Below are 21,034 nucleotides of genomic sequence, written 5' to 3'. Positions count from 1 at the left end.
GGTGAAGAACTGAAGCACAGATTTTTTTTTTTTTGGACAGGCATCATATCATTTTATTAGTAAATAAGTTAGCACCTATCTATAAAAGATAAGGAATTCTTATTAAACCATAAGCACAATACCATCATCACTCCTAAAAAATTTATAATAATTTCTTAGTATCGTTAAATATCCAGTGAGTGTTCAGATTTCCCAATTGTCTCATGAATATTTTGATTCTCTTTGCTTAGATTAGGATCCTAACAAGATTCATAAATTATGATTAGTTGATAGGCATCCAGTGTCCTTTCCATTTTATTTATTTTTTAACATCTTTATTGGAGTATAATTGCTTTACAATGTTGTGTTAGTTTCTGCTTTATAACAAAGTGAATGAACTATGTTCATACGTGTATATATATCCCCATATCCCCTCCCTCTTGCGTCTCCCTCCCACCCTCCTTATCCCACCCCTCTAGATGGTCGCAAAGCACCGAGCTGATATCCCTGAAGCACAGATTATTTAAGGCCTGTGTCCAGGGTAAATTCAATGTTTAATGTCTGAGCCAGGACTAATATTAGTCCAGTTGTTCTTCCTTCAGCTCTGGTGCCAACTTTGATGTAACAACTGGGTTTCAAAACCACTGCTAGAGACCTTAGGGATTTCTTCTTGATATAATGTTTTAAAGGTAATAGAAAATATTCTGAAAAATCTGGCTTATTTGGAAACATTCTGAAAAGACTGAAGAACATAACCATAACACACCCTTTTTATATGAGTGAGGATATGTGTTACGGGTTGAATTGTGTTTCCCCAAAAATTCACGTTCAAGTCCTAACTGCCAGTATCTCAGAATGTGACCTTATTTGGAGATAGGGTCTTTAGAGAGGTGATTAGATTAAAATGAGGTCATTAGGGTGGGCCCTAAACCAAATCAATTGATATCCTTGTAAAAATAGGAAATTTGGACATAGACATGGACAGAGGGAGAGGTAAGACCGTGTAAAGACACAGAGACGACAGCCATCAAAAGCCAAGGAGAGATGCCTTGAACAGATTCTTCTACACAGCCCTCAGAAGGAACCAACCCTGCTCGTTCTTTCTTGATCTCAGACTTCTAGCCTCCAAAACTGTGAGGAAATAAATTTCTATTGTTTAAGGCATTCAATCTGTGGTTCTTTGTTATGGCAGCCCTAGAAAACAATGAGTTTTATTTAATTGTATCTAAGGATGTGGGAACAAGTACATTCTGAAAGTTCTAATATGTAAAAAAAGAAAAAAAAATTCATGATCTAACCAGTTACATATACAACAGAAGAGGGATCTTAGTTCTTCTGTATCTTTTCATTCATTCATTCACTTATTTCCTCAGCCAACATTTATACTTACTATGTCTTGAGCATTTTATTAGCATCTGTGGGCACAAAAATTTGCTTGGTATAGTATGTGGCCTTGAAGAGATTCTAATGGTAGAAGTGAACACCTAAACAAATCATAATATATATATATATTACATGTATAAAATTGTTTGCCCCACTCTTATGCACTGCCTCAGACAACTGTAAAGTTTAAAAAAAAATGCCTGTCATTATTTTCAACAAATGCCTTTGGGAAAAAGTCTTTTCCCATTAGGTGCTTTAGGTTAAATATAGGTAAGCTTGAAGTAGGTCTTTTAGGAACCACTAAATAGGTCAAATCATGCCATTTTTCTGGGAATGAGATTTTTAAGATGCTCCAGCCCCATTCTGCTTTTTGTAGCAGTTGCTGGTTTGTTGGTATTCACCACAAACGTGAACTACAGTATTAATTTTCAACTAATGGGATAAGGAACTAGGGCAAATTCAAATCCCACAAAGATCACTATTTTTACTGAGATCAGTTACTTTTCTTGAATAAAAACTCCCCAGAATGTTGCAAGTGTTTGGTTAATTTCTAGAGTTCTGAAAAAGTTGATTCTAACAATTTTTTCTAGTTCTCTTGTTGCTTTAAGGAGGAGAATTTTTGGAGTTTCACTCTGATTTTCACGGATGTCACTCCATTTCTTGTACTTTATATAACATGTATTATAATCTTTTAGTATAAAATGTTTTATAATTTCCCTTGTTATTCCTCTACTGACCCATGGGAAGTTTAGAAGTGTGGTATTTCAGGATTCTAGATATCTTTTTGGTATTGATTTTTAATTAACTTTCATTGTGTTCAGATAATATATTTGACTTCAGTATGTATATTTCATAAAATATTGTTTTAAAAGTTCTATGCTAGAAATATGGAAAAGTGTGCTAGATTGGAGAGCAAAGAATTAACTTCACATGGGGCAGACAGGTATGTTTTTTTTTCGCAGCCTTAATTAACCTTGAAGGAAGGTTAGCTTCTGTGCCAGATGGAAAAAGTGTCAGGGCACTTCCTGGACTGGGTATGGTATATGCTAAAAGTTAAGGGAATAAAAAATGAGGCTGACATAAGGAAACTTGACAAGATCTCTAGCCAGGTGGTTTAAAGAGCCTGTGGGAGATGCTATGGGTTGCTGGAGATGAGAATGGAAAGAACACCAAGATTTAATTACCAAAAGCCTTGTATTTTAAGGCAAAAATGTGTGTACTTGGATGCAATAGGAAGATGCTGATAGGTTTTAAGCAGGAGGAAGAAATGATCAGGTTTACTTTTTAGGAAACTAATTCTGATGTCATATTCCAGGAAAACTAGAATGGGAGCAGTTAAAGGTAGAGAGGACCTGTCAGTTCAGGCGCACAGTGTTGAGGGCCTCCAACAAGGTAATGACCATGGGAAAAAGGAAGGCATGAATTTGATAGATGTTTATAAGATATATTTGATTGGATATCCTTATTCAGTGCATGTTTTAGGTGAGGGAGAGGAAAGTTTAGTCAACTTTTTGGACTGGGGACTAGATAAATTATAATGCTCCTAATCACAATAAATATAGAGAAAGAAGCAGGTTTAGCAGGGGAAAACACTTTGTTTAGATTTGAGATGGAGATTTACTTTGTACAAATTCATGTTCAGTCTGTTGGCAACGTGCCTAAGTCAGCAATATGTTATTAGACCCCGGAAACCACTGTTAAACCATCTGAAAGTGAATCTAATGGTGTTATTAATTTAATGAGAGATTCTTGTTCATTAGCCAAAATACCTTACTGGAAAGATATCATTTTTTTTAATAACAGCAACATTGAGAGAAAATCTTGTTAATTTATTGAACATATAAAAGTCCTGGCATCTAGTTGTAAATTGAGAGCCATTTTGGAATAACTGAAAGATTGATCAAAATATATATGGAGTTGCTTAACGAAAGCCAATTTAAAAAAATAGCCTTAGTGCATGAATAAGGGGGGCAATTCTTCTTCCTCTGGGAACCATCAGGGTGACCATTTGTTAGATGGTTTATACACCAATTCAATTCAATTTAACAAACATTTGTTGAGAATCATTTATATACAAGGCAGTGTAAGTAACTATGTAGCCTTGTCCTTGCACACTTATAGTCTCTCAAAACCTTTTTAATTTTTAAAATTTTCAATTTTTTGCACAGAATTTTCTATCTGAGAAAAAAAAACAGGGACCTTTTAATCAAATCCTTTTTCTGAAGTTGATAGTATTTAATATCCTATTAACTGAGAAGATAAATGATACAATCTGGAATTCTTGTATTTCCATTGATGTTTTAACAGGGACCTGATTTACCTCTCAATTTCAATTAACAATATTTTCCATTTATAATAAGAACAAAAAATAAGAGAAATTCAGAGAAGGTAGAAAAAAAAGACATATTCCCTTGATGTTCTCCAGTAGCGTTAAGAGTTTGGAGTTTCTGGTCTGCTACAACTAATATATCCTGTTTTCACCAATGCAGATACTAGTAAAGCCACACTTACTTTGATAAGCCAAGTTATCTCACTCTGAGCCCTTACCTGCCAAAGGAGGAAAGGCCCACTCATCCCCCTAACATCTGTCCCTTCCGTGTGTGCAGCCTCCAGACACCTGCCTGAGATTCTGACCTGACTGTACTGCCTGCTTACAAGTGAAGCAGGACTGGATCTGTTCTCAGCCAAAATTGTATCCTCTATTTTCTCCCTTGCATATTCTGGCAGACTTACTTTTGGTTTCATGAGCTACTTACGTCAGATATTGTTTCAACTGCAAAGGCTGCCAGAAAGCAGACATCACACAGGTTATATTTGGCGTGTTTACAAGGCATGGCAGTATAAATGGGCTCATGGAGAGCTTATTGAGTGATTACACAGAAGATATTGAATCTTTCGAGAATCAGGGATTAGGGATTCCAGCTGTCTATCTTTTTCTGCTGCAGTTAAGATTTTTAATACTTACTGATAATATTAGACAACTTGGTGTGATAGCAAAATCAAATAGCTGGGACCCAAGAGATGCTATCTCCAATTTAGGACTAGTGAGTTGTGGTTCAATTTCAATGGAACTGTTTCCTCATCTGTTAAATGAAACAATTGAACTAGATCAGTGGTTCTTAGGCATGTATACATGTAACTTCACATGTAATTTCAAGAAATTCATGGAATCACTGAGGTACAACAATGACCTACAGATTTGTGGACACTGAACTACATGGTCTCTTAGAGCCTTTCCAGCTCTAAAATTTTCTGATTTTATTACGCCTGAGCTCTTGAACTCCAGTTATGCTTTCTTTTGGTTTAGCAGCTGCTCTAGATGGGACACCTCTGGCTTTTCTAGGGTGGCTGATGAACAGTCAGCAGGCCAGCTATGTTGATTTGTTCCATAACCCCATTAGGCATCTGTCAGTATTTCCCAGTTCAGTCCATGCACATACTGTCTCTACTACCCTGAAATTTTCTCATTTGATGGTCTATGAGAACACTGGGCACCCTTGAAGCACTTAATATGCCAAGGAGAAAATGCAACTTCCATTAGCACTTTGGCTCTCTCTGTGTTGACATTAGATGTTGATAATGCATTTGACTCATTTCTTGGCTATTTGCATGATCATATACTGTAAGGGTTTATTTTTCCTTTACCTAAATTGTAAGGCAGAGAATTTTCTCCTAATGTAGAATTGGTTAAAGGAAAGGATTATTTGTCCATTTATATATATATATATATATATATATATATATATGCTGAGATTTGTTCAATACTCAGGGTTGGAATTATTAATCTTTTAAGTATCCTCAGTTAAAACAGTGTTAACATCTAGTTTCCATCTCAGCTTATTGCTATCCTTGACCTTGATGAGATCACTTACAGTTCTATTATTCTGATGGATGCTGTAATAATAGAAAATTAATAACCCTGAACCCAAATTATGTTAGAACACTTCCATAACTATTCCTCTTTACCATCATAACTGCCATGATCCCTGTGGAACTCCTCAAGGGCTATAATACTACAAGAAGTTAAGCATGAGGCTATTGGCAGTGAGATCTAGACTAAATGTGTTCATTGATGTATTAATTAATTCATCCTAAGTGATCAAAATAATAGCAGCCAGCATCCAGATGAACTGTCTGTCCCACCCCATTATTTACCCGTTCTATTACTTGCTCGTGAATGCAAAAAGTGAATTATCTATTTAAGCTAGTTCATTTACAAAAAACTATACCTTTAGAATCTTATCTTTAATCTTTTCTTAACATTTCCTTATCAATTATTTTGCCAAAATATTTTAATATTTGAAAGTACAGTGGCCCCCCTTTATCCCAATTTCACTTTTTGCAGTTTCAGTTGCCCAAGGTCAACCTTGGTCTAAACATATCATGGACAATTCCAGAAATAAACAATTCATAAGTTTTAAATTTTGCACCTTTCCGAGTAGCATGATGAAATCTCACACCATCCCCCTCTGTCCTGCCAGGGACATGAATCATCCCTTTGTCCAGCATATACCACTTGTTAGTCACTTAGTAGCCATCTTGGTTATCAAACCTATTGACTGTCTTGGTATCACAGCGATTGTGTTCAAGTAACCCTTATTTTACTTAATAATGGCCCCAACGTGCCATTATTAAGAGTAATGATGCTGACAGTTTGGATATACCAAAGAAAAGCTGTAAAATGCTTACCTTTTTTTCATCTTTTAAGTGAAAAGGTGAAAGTTATCGACTTAACAAGAAAAAAAAATGGTGCACTGAGGTTGCTAAGATCTATGGTAAGAATGAATATTCTGTACTTAAATTGTAAAGAAGGAAAAAGAAATTTGTGCTAGTTTTGCTTTCACACCTCAAACTGCAAAAGTTACGGCCACAGTGTGTGATGAGTATGTTTAGTTAAGGTGGAAAAGGCTTTAAATTTGTGCAATAAGGTCTGTTTTTTTAAATTGAAATTTAGTTGACTTATAATAGTATATTTGTTTCAGGTGTATAACATAGTGATTCAATATTTTTATACATACACCTACAAAATTATTACAGTATTACTATTTTCCCTATGCTGTACATTACAGCCCTGTGACTTATTTATTTTATAGCTAGTAGTTTATACCTCTTAATTCCCTTTGCCTATTTCTCACATCTCCCCAGCCACCTTCCTTCTGGCAATCACTAGTTTGTTCTCTATATCTCTGGGTCTGTTTCTATTTTGTTATATTTGTTCATTTGTTTTGTTTTTAGATTCCACATGGAAGTATAAATATACAGTATGAAAACATACCTTTTAGGTCCATCCATGTGGTCACAAATGGCAAGATTTCATTCTTTTTTTATGGCTGAGTAATATTTCATGTGTATCACTACTAAGTGATTGGTATATATATATATATACACACACATATATATATGTCACATCTTCTTTATCCATTCATCTATTGATGGGCACTTAGGTTGCTTCCATATCTTGGCTATTGTAAATAATGCTGCAGTGAACCTTAGGGTGCATATATCTTTTTTAATTAGTGTTTTTGTTTTCTTCGGGGAAATACTCAGGAGTAGAATTGCTGCATCATATGGTAGTTCTATTTTCAATTTTCAATTCAACAGAACCTCCATACTGTTTTCTGTAGTGGCTGCACCAGTTTATATTCCCACCAGCAGTGCACGAGGGTTCCCTTTTCTCCATATCCTCCTCAACAATAATATATTTTGAGAGAGAGAGATTGAGACAGAGAGACCATATTTATATAACTTTTATTATAGTATATTATTATAATTGTTCTATTTTATTATTAGTTAATGTTAATCTCTTGCTGTGCCTAATTTATAAATTTATCATAGTTATGTATGTATAGTAAAAGAAAAAGCATAGTACAAATAGGGTTCAGTATTATCTGAGGTCTCAGGCCTCCACTGGGGGTCTTGGAACTTATCCCTCATGGATAAGAGGGAATTACTATATAGATGATGTGCAAACAGATAATATATTTCAAAATCATTACTTTAGTTTTAAAGGGGCATCATTCCCATATATTCATCTTATATTTATGTTAAAGTTTTTCCAGTCCTGCAACTTGTGTCAGTAGGGCCTGAAAGGAAGAGATTTTTCTTTGTTAACTGAATCGTCATGTTAATTCAATGTTACCATTTACTTTACACTTAGCTTAGAAGAGTCTTCCTTTAGAAAGCTTTCCCTCCCTTAGCCTACACTGTGTTTCTTACCCCCAACTCCGGTATGCTTCCTCCTTGGTCACGTTATGCCTTGAACACATCTCTGTATACCTCTATTATTGTACTTGCCACATCTTTTGAACATTAGCTTCATAAATGTCTGTCTTCCCCACTAGACCATGATCTCCTTTATGGTGGGGACTTGATCTTATTTAACTTTTTTCCTTATTACCTGGCACAGACTGCAACACTCAATAAATATTTTTTAAATGAATAAATAATTCCATTTCCTGTTGATTGCTTGTGATAATGTTGAAAATTAGAGGACTTTGACTAAATATGTGACAATATATTTAATTCTAACAGTTTTCAATGTTAGAGTCTTTAATATCAAAAACTGCAAGATGAACCTGACAAAGAGTATTTTTGGAATGAAAATAAACAAACGTTTTCAAACTAAACGTGTTAAATGCTTCAAGAGTAAATCAGTGAATCCTAACATTTTGGAAGCGTATCTCTTTTCTTTTTTATTCTTGACAACTTTATTGAGATATAATTGACATACAATAAAGTGCCTATATTTAACAGTCTGTGAAGTTTTGACACATGTATACACTGATGAAACCATCACCACAATATAATGAACATACCCATTAGGTCCCCAAATTTCCTCCTGCCTCTTTATAAGCCCTCCCTCCTGTCCAGGCCCTGACCCCAGGCAAACACTGATCTGCTTTGTCATTATATATTTAGTTTTCATTTTCTATAGAGTTATGTAAATGGATCATATAACATGTACTTTTTTTTTTGCTTCTTTAAGCATACTTTTGAGATTTATCATGTTGTATTAATCGTTTATTTCCTTTCTAGTTGAGTGACATTCCATTGTATGGATATGCTACAATTTCTTTGTCTTGTCCCCTATTGAGAAACAGTTGACGTTTTCCATGTTTTGACTCTTACAAATAAAATGGTTATGAACATTCTTATACAAGACTGTATATGGACCTGTGGATATCTAGAAATAGAATGGCTGGGTTGTATGGTAGGTACATGTTTAACATTTTAAGAAACTGCCAAACTGTTTTCCAAAGTGGTAGTATCATTTGCATTCCAATCAGCAGTGCAATAGATTTCCAGGTCCACAGCATTCTTGCTAACCTTTGGTCAGGCTTTTAAATTTTAGCCATTCTAATAAGGGTATAGTGGTATATCTTTGTGGTTTTAATGTGCATTTCTCTAATGACTAATGATGTTGATTATCTTTTTATTTGCTTATTGCCATCCATATATATTATTTGATGATGTATTCAAATCTTTTGCCAAATTTTTAATTGTTTTTGTTGAGTCTTGAGAGTTCTTTATATTATTGAGATTCAAGGACTCTTTATGCTTTTTAGATACAAATTCTTTATCAAATACGTGATTTGCAAATACATTTTCCTAATCTGTGGCCTGTCTTTTCATTCTCTTTAACAGTGTCTTTTGAATAGTAGAAGTTTTTAATTTGATGAAATCCAATTTGTCATTTTGCTCTTTTATGGATTATGCTTTTTCAATATCATACTAAGAAATCTTTGTCTACGCCAAGCTCACAAAGGTTTTCTTTTATGTATTATTCTAAAAGCTTTAAGTTTTAAAAATTTAGATCTGTGATCCATTATGAGTAATTTTACATATGGCTTAAGGCATGGATCAACTTTCTTTTTCTTTTGTTTGTTTGCATATTGATTTTCAATTGTTGCAGCATCAGTTGTTGAAAAGACTGTCCTTTTCCCACCCAATTGTCTTCTTTCCTTTGTAAAAAAAAAAAAAATCAGTTGTCCATCTGTGTCTCTTTTTGGAATGCCTATTTAATTCCATTGATCTGTTTGTCTCTGATCCACCACTATTCTTCCTTGATTACTGACTGTATAATAAGTCTTTCAATCAGGTAGAGTTAGCCCTAGAAACAACACAAGTTGTTTTGATTATTCTGAATCCTTTGCATTTCTGCTTGAATTTTAGAATTAGTTTTCAAATTTCTACAAAAATCCTGCTGGGACTTTGTTTGGGATGTGTTGGATCTATGTATCAATTTTGAGAGAATTGACATCTTAACGCAACTGCATCCTCTGACCTATGAACAAGTTATGTCTCTCTGTTTACATATATCTTCTTTAATTTCTCTTAGCAGTGTTTTGTTGTTTTCGCTTCACAAGTCTTGTGCAGGTTTTGTCAGATTTATTCCTAAATATTTCGTGTTTTTATCTGTTTTTAAATGGTATTTTTTCCCTAAATTTGAATTTTTTGATAATTCATTGCTAGTATGCAGAAATACAATTAATTTTTATGGATTGTATGTCAATGTTGGATCTTACACCCTTGTAAACTCATTTATTTCTAGTAGCTTCTTTGTAGATTCCATTGGATTATCTATATAGGTGATCATATACTATAATTTACTAAGGCAGTTTTAGTTCTTCCTTCCCAATCTGAATGCCTGTTATTATTTTAAATTCCCTTTCCCCCAACACATACACACACACACACACACACACACACACACACACACACAACTACTGTGGCAGGAACCTCCAGAATTATGTTGTATGTAAATTGTGAGACCAGAAATCTTTATGTTGTTCCTGATCTTAGGTGGAAAACATTAATTCTTTCACCATTAATAAGATGTTAAATGGAGGGTTTTTGGTAATATTAGCGTAGGATGTTCTCTTCTATTCCTAGTGTGCTAAGAATTTTTATCATGAATGGATAAGGGATTTTGTCAAATGATTTTTCTGCATCCATTGAATTGTTTTCTTTTTTAGTCTGCTAATATGGTGAATTTTGTTAATTACTGTTTGAATGTTAAGCCAACCTTGCATTTTGGGATAAATCTCACTTGATCATTATATATTGTTAGATTCTATGGGCCAATATTTTGGTAATTTGTATCTTCTCTCTTTTTTTCCTCAGTCAGTCTGGCTAGAAGTTTATTTTTTTCTGATTATTTCAAATAATCAGTTTTTTTATTTCATTGAATTCTTCTATTTTCTGTTTCTCTGATTTCAAGTATATTATTTATTCTTTCATTTCTTTTACTTTAGTTTTAATTTTCTTTTTTGTTTTTAAAGGAGTTATTACATTTTTTAACTAAAGATTACTCATATGATAGATATCTGTGATCATATTCAGGTTTTTTTTCTTTGTTTAGTTTTATATTTTGTAGGCTAAGAAGAAAATTAGAGAAGCTTAAGGGGAAGTTACTCATTTCTCCTCTGGAGCAGAGTAGAAGACTTTAATGCATGCTTAAGCTAAGTGCATTTCCCTTCCATCCCTTTCCAATGCCAACCTGAAAGCCGCTGCTAATGAAATGCATTGTCTGATTTGCAAAGTATACATGCTCTAAATTTCAAGTTTACCATGCTTTAAGAGCATTGGTCTAAATTAATATTTATTATTTTTGTTATAATATATAATAGTTTTAATTGATGTTAAATTTACATTCTTATAATTCTTTTAAGATATTTTTAACTGCTCAAAATTTTTCCTGGTATTCTAACTACCTGAACTACTTCTACTTCTTGAACAGCATCATATTCATTTAATAAATATATTGTGATAACCTATTAAAAACTGATATAGCATTTTTGATACACATTATTTGTGGTCATTAAATTATCTCAAATGTTTTTTCTTATAGTTTTCATTAGTCAATCATTTTTATTCCTAATATTAGTTATTGGCAGGTATATATATTATGTTTTACAATTTTGAATGGGGGAGCCTGTTAATTGGAGAGAATAATTTTTCCAACTTCTCAATGATATGTTATACTTTTTAAAGTGTGTTTCTGAGGCAAACATAACAGGCTTGATATGAATAAAAAATAATATTGGTATTTTTCATATGTTCAGAAAATGTTGACAGTGCAAGAAAGGTGGGGTGGTCAATTCCAAAGCAAGGGAAATAGGAAGGAGCTATTTGATTCTGCTTAGTCAGTCAGATTTTCAAAAGTTGAAGATATAAGTTGTAGAGCAGTGAGGACATATAGGACATAAGGCTAATGTCTCCTACCCCCAAGTAGCATGACTCAGTACTCTAACAGTACCCAAAATTTCTGCATTTACATAAAGATTTTTCAGATGCTACATGTAGTTCTTGATATCTTTTTTTTTAAAGCAAACCTAACCATAAATTACCTACTTATATTTTCTATTTTATTATCTTAGTCAATGATAAAAACAAAAAAAGACAAAAAAAGAAGTTATCAAAATCAGCATTTATCTTAAGGGATAGACAGTGTTTATTTTTGGTGATTTGGTTCATTTACCTTACTGATTAAAAAATATAATTGTCCAACCTCTGTTTTTCCTGATGATATTTATGGTCCTTCAAAATGCCTTTTTTGAATGTTAATTTAATAATTTGACTATTTAAAACTAAAATGACTGGCTTTGGTTTGTACTTACTTCACTTATACTAGAAATGCTATTTTAAAAATAATGCAGTTTTGAACAAATGAAAGTGTTTGGAAGTGGTAAACATTTAATTGGATTGTCTTATAGTATAAGAACAGCAAATGAATTTCCTTTAAAAATTTAGTAATTTTGCAAGAATAAAAAGGTTTACAAGTTTTGACTAAGAATTTCCCTTTTTATTAGAATATAATGAAGCCCTCTTGCAATAGATCTTCTAATAAAATACTTATCAATCCATGTTTCCTAGGAGTTAATGCTAAGATAAGTCATTGTGTACCATCTTTTAATTTTCAATATTTTCTCTGGAAGAGTCAAATCAATAATTTTTGAAATATAAATAATGAACCTTGACAGTATTTCTCAAAAGTAGGAAATTTTAATGGTAAGTTTCTCTGTAGCTTCTGCACCAAATGCTGCTACCTTAATGCATAGCAAATCTGAGCTAACTTTCCTTTTCTGTACTACCAGCTTTTATAGAGGAGCAAACCAAACTACTCCACTTTTTGGTTGAAATGGGACTTGATTGGTAGGACAAGAGCAGAGCTCATTCTAATCTTTGGAGCACTGTCTTTATGTCTTTAGAGCATTAGAGAAATAAAGAAAAGAGAAATTCCCTCCTCTTTGCCCTCCTCCTCTTCCTTTTTTTCCCCCCACGCCAGTGGCTGATAGAAAAAACAAATATTGACTATGTTGGCTTAACAGTCTATTTGCTATTAATTAGTATCTATAATAGAAAAACATTATATTGACAAAAAATTCATTTAGGTACTCTATTATATTAAAAAATATTTTTATCATCTTTGTTGTTTTGCTTTTATTATTTGTATTAAAATAACTTTATCTTAATCATATTTCTTAAAACTCCAGCATGTGCTGTATATGGTACAGATTAATAAAGAAGATGCTGTATGATATTATAATTTTTGCTGATCCTCTTTTTTAAAAAGTTTAGATTAGAAGGCCCCTCTTTGCCTCAATGTAATGGTTAATTTCATTTCTGCATATTATTCTGGAACATCAGTTAAAGCAAAATGTTACTTTCTCTTAGCTTTTTGCTGCAAAAGTATCCAATCTGTACAAATCTAGGGTACTGTAGTCACTCAAAAGAAGCTCTTTACTATGCAGCTATTCTGTCAATTTACATATCTTGCCAGTGGTTGGACAAAAGAAAGATCAATTCAATCTCCATTTGTATCAAAGTTCTATTGTGAAGTAATCATAATGTCCTATGGTGAAACAGTATGTAGTTTAGTTTTATGTAGGGGACAAGATATTTTATTCCACAATTAGATCCAAGCCCCCAAATTCAGATGTTCTGGGGGAGAGCAGCAATTTAATTTTCCTTTCAAATAATATGGGGATGATACACTGGGGATGACATACTTAGAAAACTTAGAGAAGTTACAAAACTTAATGGTTTGCTTAGCAAGTAGTTGTCCCTAGTTTGGTATTCCAACTTGTTATTACCCTAGGTGCAATTGGATGCTAATGGTCAAATCAAGATAAGGTAAGTCACTTGGTGTCTCAAGTGGCAATTCTTAGTTTTTTCAATCTAGAGGAGACTGGTCTCTAATTCTCCATTCTAACTACCTATTTAAACACTGTCTCCTGTTCTGGGAATATTTCCAAACTCAAATTTGTTCTTGATTTGTTGTATCCTATATTATAATATTTTTTTTTATTTTTAAAATGAGTTTTCCTCCTTTACTAAAGGTAGTGACAACTTACACTAATTTTGTGCTTATTATAAGCTAGGTAGTAAGTAGCATGCTGAAAGCAGATTCTGAAAGGATATGGATATAAGTGATCATCACTATACTACTGGCATTGGGGCTGGTCTTATGGAGATAAAGAAGGAGGAAGGATGCAACAAAAATAGTTGCCACCTACCTGAGACTGTCCATTCACGAATAGTAGTACAAGTCTATTTCCAATCTGTGTCATTGGATATCTCTATATAAATAAGTGTTTTCTAGATATAGAGAACAAAGTAGTGGTTACCAGTGGGGACAAGTAAGTGGGGAGCAATATAGGGGTAGGGGAAAAAAGAGTTATTATGGGATTATATGAAATGTGTGAAACTTAAAAATTGTGAAGCACTATGGAGTTTCATGAATTTTTCATTCAATAGAGAAAGAAGTTTTTTCCATTTTCACAGACATTGTCTTTAACCCCATCCAACCATCTCATGAAGGCACAAAGTTGTCAAAAGGAAAATCAGCCCAAACCATCTCCACTAATGAAAATATTTCCAAGTATATATATATATATATATATATATATATATATATATATATATATAGGTCATAACATCAACTCTGTATACAAAAGGGAGCACTTTAAAAAAAAACTTAAAATATGGTGTAGATCATTACTATTATATTAAAGTCTTATTATGTATCCTCAGCTGATAATTTGTCCCAAATAGAGCTCCATTTTGTAACCTAATATTATGGAGCAATGGGTGAAATACCTTTGTAAAAATTCTGCACTACTATCTCCATAATCTCTACTTCACTGAGTATCATCCAAGTGCAAAAATGAAAAATTATAACCTGCCAAGCATCAGTGGCAGAGTGAAATGAAAAAATTGTGAGCTAATAACAGTGATGCCTCAAAAAAATTTCCTGGCCAATTTAACATTGCTTCATCCAAGGTCATTTCTCAGAGCTGATTATTATTAGTAATTTGCAGATGAGACTATGCTACCTCGGTCATAGTTAGTGAAGATCAAGAAAATGCCAGAGAAGGTTTAAGACAAGGTTATCTATCTTTCTCAAATAAGATGCCAATAATAATTCCACTTTATTTTCTTAATACCTGGCAGAAAATAATTTTTAAAGAAAAGCAAATGAAAGCCTGTTTTATCTTCTAGACATATAATGTTGCAACATAAAACACCAGAGGTAAGGATAATAGAGGGACAGTGTTTACTAGGTCCTTAAGTAGCATTCATTTGGGAAAGAAATCCTTGGGATATTTTCCTAGAATTTTAGTCTGATGCTTAAAAAAAAAATTGTTGATTGAATTTTATATAGACATTGATTCTTATGACCACCTATAGTTCATTTTTAAACTTCTAGAAAACTTCCAAATTTACTTTCTCTTGCCCAGTTTAAAATTATATTATAAATAGTTCTTTAAAATAATTTTATTTGTATACATAACTAATTCAAATATAGACAAATACAAAAAAGAAAATGAAGCTTTTCCATAATTTTACCAATCACAGGTAACTTTTCTTGATCTTTTAGTGTATACTTTTCAGATCCGTATGTGCATCAGTGTGTGTGCATCTGTGTATATGTGGGTAGAGAAGAGAGATAGATGAGTAGAGGACAGATTTTTAAAAATGAGCTCACAGAAGATATACTCACATTTTATCTAGCAACTTGCCATGGACATCTTTCTTGCTTTTTTATTTTTTTTACTAGTTAAGTTCTTAATTTTGAAATTAGAAATAGTGCATTATTTTATTTTTTAATTGGGGTATAGTTGTTTTACAATGTTGTGTTAGTTTCCACTGTATAGCGAACTGGATTTCCATGTGCTATACAGCAGGTTCTTATTATTTATTTTATACATATTAGTATATATATGTCAATCCCAATCTCCCAATTCATCCCACCCCCAACCCGCTTTCCCCTGTTGGTGTCCATACGTTTGTTCTCTACATCTGTGTCTCTATCTCTGCCTTGCAAACTGGTTCATCTGTACCATTTTTCTAGATTCCACATATATGCACTAATATATGATATTTGTTTTTCTCTTTCTGACATACTTTACTCTGTATGACAGTCTCTGGGTGCATCCACATCTCTAAAAATGACCCAATTTCATTCCTTTTTATGGGTGAGTATATTCCATTGTATATATGTACCACTTCTTCTTTATCCATTTGTCTGCCGATGGACATTTAGGTTGCTTCCATGACCTAGCTATTGTACATAGTGCTGCAATGAATATTGGGGTGCATGTGCCTTTTTGAATTATGGTTTTCTCTGGGTATATGCCCAGTAGTGGGACTGCTGCGTCATATGGTAGTTCTATTTTCAGTTTTTTAAGGAATCTCCATACTGTTCTCCACAGTGGCTGTATCAATTTATATTTCCACCAACAGTGCAAGAGGGTTTCCTTTTCTCCACACCCTCTCCAGTATTTGTTGTTTGTAGATTTTCTGATGATGGCCATTCTAACTGGTGGGAGGTGATACCTCATTGTAGATTTGATTTGCATTTCTCTAATAATTAGTGTGATGCTGAGCAGCTTTTCATGTGCCTCTTGGCCATCTGTATGTCTTCTTTGGAGAAATATCTATTTACATCTTCTGCCCATTTTTGGATTTGGTTGTTTGTTTTTTTGATATTGAGCTGCATGAGCTGTTTATATATTTTGGAGATTAATCCATTCTCCGTTGATTCGTTTGCAAATATTTTCTCCCATTGTGAGGGTGATCTTTTCATCTTATTTATAGTTTCTTTTGCTGTGCAAAAGCTTTTAAGTTTCATTAGGTGCCATTTGTTTATTTTTGCTTTTATTTCAATTACTCTAGGAGGTGGGTCAAAACAGATCTTGCTGTGATTTATGTCAAAGAGTGTTTTTCCTATGTTTATGTTTACCTCTAAGAGTTTTATAGTGTCTAGTCTTAACATTTAGGTCTTTAATCCACTTTGAGTTTATTTTTGTGTATGGTGTTAGGGAGTTTTCTAATTTCATTCTTTTACATGTGGCTGTCCAGTCTTCCCAGCACCACTTATTGAAGAGACTGTCTTTCTCCATTGTATATCCTTGCCTCCTTTGTCATAAATTATTTCACCATAGGAGTGTGGGTTTATCTCTGGGCTTTCTATCCTGTTCCATTGATCTATATTGCTGTTTTTGTGCCAGTACCATATTGTCTTGATTACTGTAGCTTTGTAGTATAGTCTGAAGTCAGGGAATCTGATTCCTCCAGCTCAGTTTCTTTTTCTCAAGATTGCTTTGGCCATTTAGGGTCTTTTGTGTCTCCTCACAAATTTTAAGAGTTTTTGTTCTGGTTTTGTAAAAAATGCCATTGGTAATTTGATAGGGATTGCAATGAATCTGTAGATTGCTTTGGGTAGTATAATCAATTTCACAATATTGATTCTTCTAATCCAAGAACATGGTATATCTCTCCATCTGTTTGTGTCATCTTTGATTGCTTTCATCAGTGTCTTATAGTTTTCGGAGTACAGGTCTTTTACCTCCTTAGGTAGGTTTATTCGTAGGTATTGTATTCTTTTTGTTGCATTGGTGAATGGGACTGTCTCCTTAATTTCTCTTTCTGATCTTAGGTTTTTAGTGTATAGGAATGCAAGAGATTTCTGTGCATTCATTTCATATCCTGCAACTTTACCAAATTCATTGATTAGTCTTAGTATTTTTCTGGTGGCATCTTTAGGATTCTCTATGTATAGTATCATGTCATCTGCAAACAGTGACAGTTTTACTTCTTTTCCAATTTGTATTCCTTTTATTTCTTTTTCTTCTCTGACTGCTGTGGCTAGGACTTCCAAAACTATGTGGAATAATACTGACTAGAGTGGACATCCTTGTCTTGTTCCTGATCTTAGAGGAAATGCTTTCAGTTTTTCACTATTGAGAATGATGTTTGTTGTGGGTTTGTCATATATGTCCTTTGTTCCCCCAATGCCCATTTTCAGGAGAGTTTTCTTTTTTATCATAAATGGGTGTTGAATTTTGTCAAAGCTTTTTCTGCATCTATTGAGATGATCATATGGTTTTTATTCTTCAATTTGTTACTATGGTTTATCACATTGATTGACTTGTGTATATTGAAGAATCCTTCCATCCCTGGGATAAATCCCACTTGATCATGGTGTATGATCCTTTTAATGTGTTGTTCGATTCTGTTTGCTAGTATTTTGTTGAGGATTTTGCATCTGTATTTATCAGTGATATTGGTCTGTAATTTTCTTTTTTTGTAGTATCTTTGTCTGGTTTTGGTATCAGGGTGATGGTGGCCTTGTAGAATGAGTTTGGGAGTGTTCCCTACTCTGCAATAACTTGGAAGAGCTTGAGAAGGATGGGTGTTAGCTCCTCTCTAAATGTTTAATAGAATTCACCTGTGCAGCCATCTGGTCTTGGACTTTAGTTTGTTGGGAGATTTTTAATCACAGTTTCAATTTCATTACTTGTGATTGGTCTGTTCATATTTTGTATTTCTTCCTGGTTCAACCTTGGAAGGTTATACCTTTCTAAGAATTTGTCCTTTTCTGCCAGGTTGCCCATTTCATTGGCATAGAGTTGCTTGTAGTAATCTCTTATGATGCTTTGTATTTTTGTGGTGTCCATTGTAACTTCTCCTTTTTCATTTCTAATGTTATTGGTTTGAGTCCTATCCCTCTTTTTCTTCATGAGTCTGGCTAAAGGTTTATCAATTTTGTTTATCTTCTCAAAGAACCAGATTTTAGTTTTATTGATCTTTGCTAATGTTTTCTTTGTTTCTATTGCATTTATTTTTCATCTGATCTTTATGATTTCTTTCCTTCTACTAACTTTGGGTTTTGTTTGTTCTTCTTCCTCTAGTTCCTTTAGGTGTAAGGTTAGATTGTTTATTGGAGATTTTTCTTGTTTCTTCAGGTAGGATTGTATTGCTATAAACTTCCCTCTTAGAATTGCTTTTGCTGCATCCCATAGGTATTGGATTGTTGTCTTTTCATTGTCATTTGACTCTAGGTATTTTTTGATTTCCTCTTTGATTTCTTCAGTGATCTATTGGTTATTTAGTAATGTGTTGTTTAGCCTCCACGTGTTTGTATTTTTTACTTTTTTTCCCCTGTAATTTATTTCTAATCTCATAGCATTGTGGCAAGAAAAGATGCTTGATATGATTGCAATTTTCTTAAATTTACTGAGGCTTAATTTGTGACCCAAAATGTGATCAATCCTGGAGAATGTTCCATGTGCATTTAAGAAGAAAGTGTAATCTGCTGTTTTTGGATGGAATGTCCTATAAATATCAATTGAATCTATCTGGTCTATTGTGTCATTTAAAGCTTGTGTTTCCTTATTCATTTTCTGTTTGGATGATCTGTCCATTGGTGTCAGTGAGGTGTTAACTTCCCCACTATTATTGTGTTACTGTCAATTTCCTTTTTTATAGCTGTTAGCATTTACCTTATGTATTGAGGCGCTCCTATGTTGGGTACATGTATATTTATAATTGTTATATCATCTTCTTTGATTGATCCCTTGATCATTATGTAGTGTCCTTCGTTTTCTCTTATAACATTCTTTATTTGAAAGTCTATTTTATCAGATATGAGTATTGCTACTCCAGCTTTCTTTTGATTTCCATTTGCATGGAATATCTTTTTCCATTCTCTTACTTTCAATCTGCATGTGTCCCTAGCTCAGAAGTTGGTCTCTTGTAGGCATGATATATATGGGTCTCATTTTTGTATCCATTCAGTCAGTCTGTGTCTTTCGGTTGGAGCACTTAATCCATTCACATTTATGGTAATTATTGATATGTATGTTCATATTACCATTTTCTTAATTGTTTTGGGTTTGTTTTTGTAGGTCCTTTTCTTCTCTTGTGTTTCCTGCTTGGATAAGTTCCTTGGGCATTTGTTGTAGAGCTGGTTTTGGTGGTGCTGAATTTTCTTATCTTTTGCTTGTGTGTAAAGCTTTAGATTTCTCCCCTGAATCTGAATGAGATCCTTGCTGGGTAGAGTATTCTTGTTTGTAGCTTCTTCCCCTTTATCACTTTAAATATATTGTGCCACTCCTTTCTGGCTTGCAGAGTTTCTGCTGAGAAATCAGTTGTTAACCTTATGGGAGTTCCCTTGTATGTTATTTGTCATTTTTCCCTTGTTGCTTTTAATAATTTTTCTTTGTCTTTAATTTTTGTCAGTTTGATTATTATGTGTCTTGGCATGTTTCTCATTAGGTTTTTCATGCCTGGGTCTCTCTGTGCTTCCTGGACTTGGGTGGCTGTTTCCTTTCCCATATTAGGGAAATTTTCGACTCTAATGTGTTCAAATATTTTCTCGGGTTCTTTCTCTCTTCCCCTTCTGGGACCACTATAATGAGAATGTTGTTGTGTTTAATGTTGTCCCAGAGGTCTCTTAGGCTGTCTTCATTTTTTTTCATTCTTTTTTCTTTATTGTGTTCCATGGCAGTGAATTCCACCATTCTGTCTTCCAGGTCACTTATCCGTTCCTCTGACTCAGTTATTCTGCTATTGATTCCTTCTAGTATATTGTTAATTTCAGTTATTTGTTCATCTCTGTTTGTTTGTTCTTTAATTCTTGTAGGTCTTTGTTAAACATTTCTTGCATCTTCTAGACCCTTGCCTCCATTCTTTTTCTGAGTTGCTGAATCATCTTAACTATCATTATTCTGAATTCTTTTTCTGGAATGTTGCCTATCTCCACCTCATTTAGTTGTTTTTCTGGTGTTTTATCTTGTTCCTTCATCTGGGATATAGTCTTCTGCCGTTTCGTTTCGTCTGTCTTTCTGTGATTGTGGTTTTCATTCTGCAGGCTGCAGGATTGTAGTTCTTTTTGCTTCTGCTGTCTGCCCTCTGGTGGATGAGTGGACATCTTTCTAGGTCAATAATCATTGGTTTACGTTTTCATTTTTAATGGCTTCATATTTTTGTTGGTAACATCTGGTATTTCGGAACATTGAGAATTACAGTTTTTCAGCAGTTGAATAATTCTGAAATAAAGACAACTTTCTACATTCATCAGATTATGTTATAAAATAAATTTTAAAACTAAAACTGGTGGAAATTTAAACATTTGATACTTACTACAAAATGCTCTCTAGAAAGATGTAAGTATATACTTCTCCTAGCACCACATTCTTACAAGGGTCTTCTTTAATTAGATTAGTGAACTTTGATATCTCAGCATTGTTTTTTTTTTGTGTGTGTTTTTAATTAGTGATTTAGAATATACAGTTGACCCTTGAATAACATGGGTTTGAACTGTCCAGGTCCACTTATACATGGATTTTTTTCAGTAAATGTGTGCTTTAGTACTTCACCATCT

Source organism: Aethalodelphis obliquidens, unplaced genomic scaffold (genome assembly GCF_003676395.1).
Source record: "Aethalodelphis obliquidens isolate GAN/ISIS:26980383/991018 unplaced genomic scaffold, ASM367639v1 scaffold1, whole genome shotgun sequence".
NCBI classification, from domain to species: domain Eukaryota; kingdom Metazoa; phylum Chordata; class Mammalia; order Artiodactyla; family Delphinidae; genus Aethalodelphis; species Aethalodelphis obliquidens.
This window is presented reverse-complemented; position numbering follows the sequence as displayed.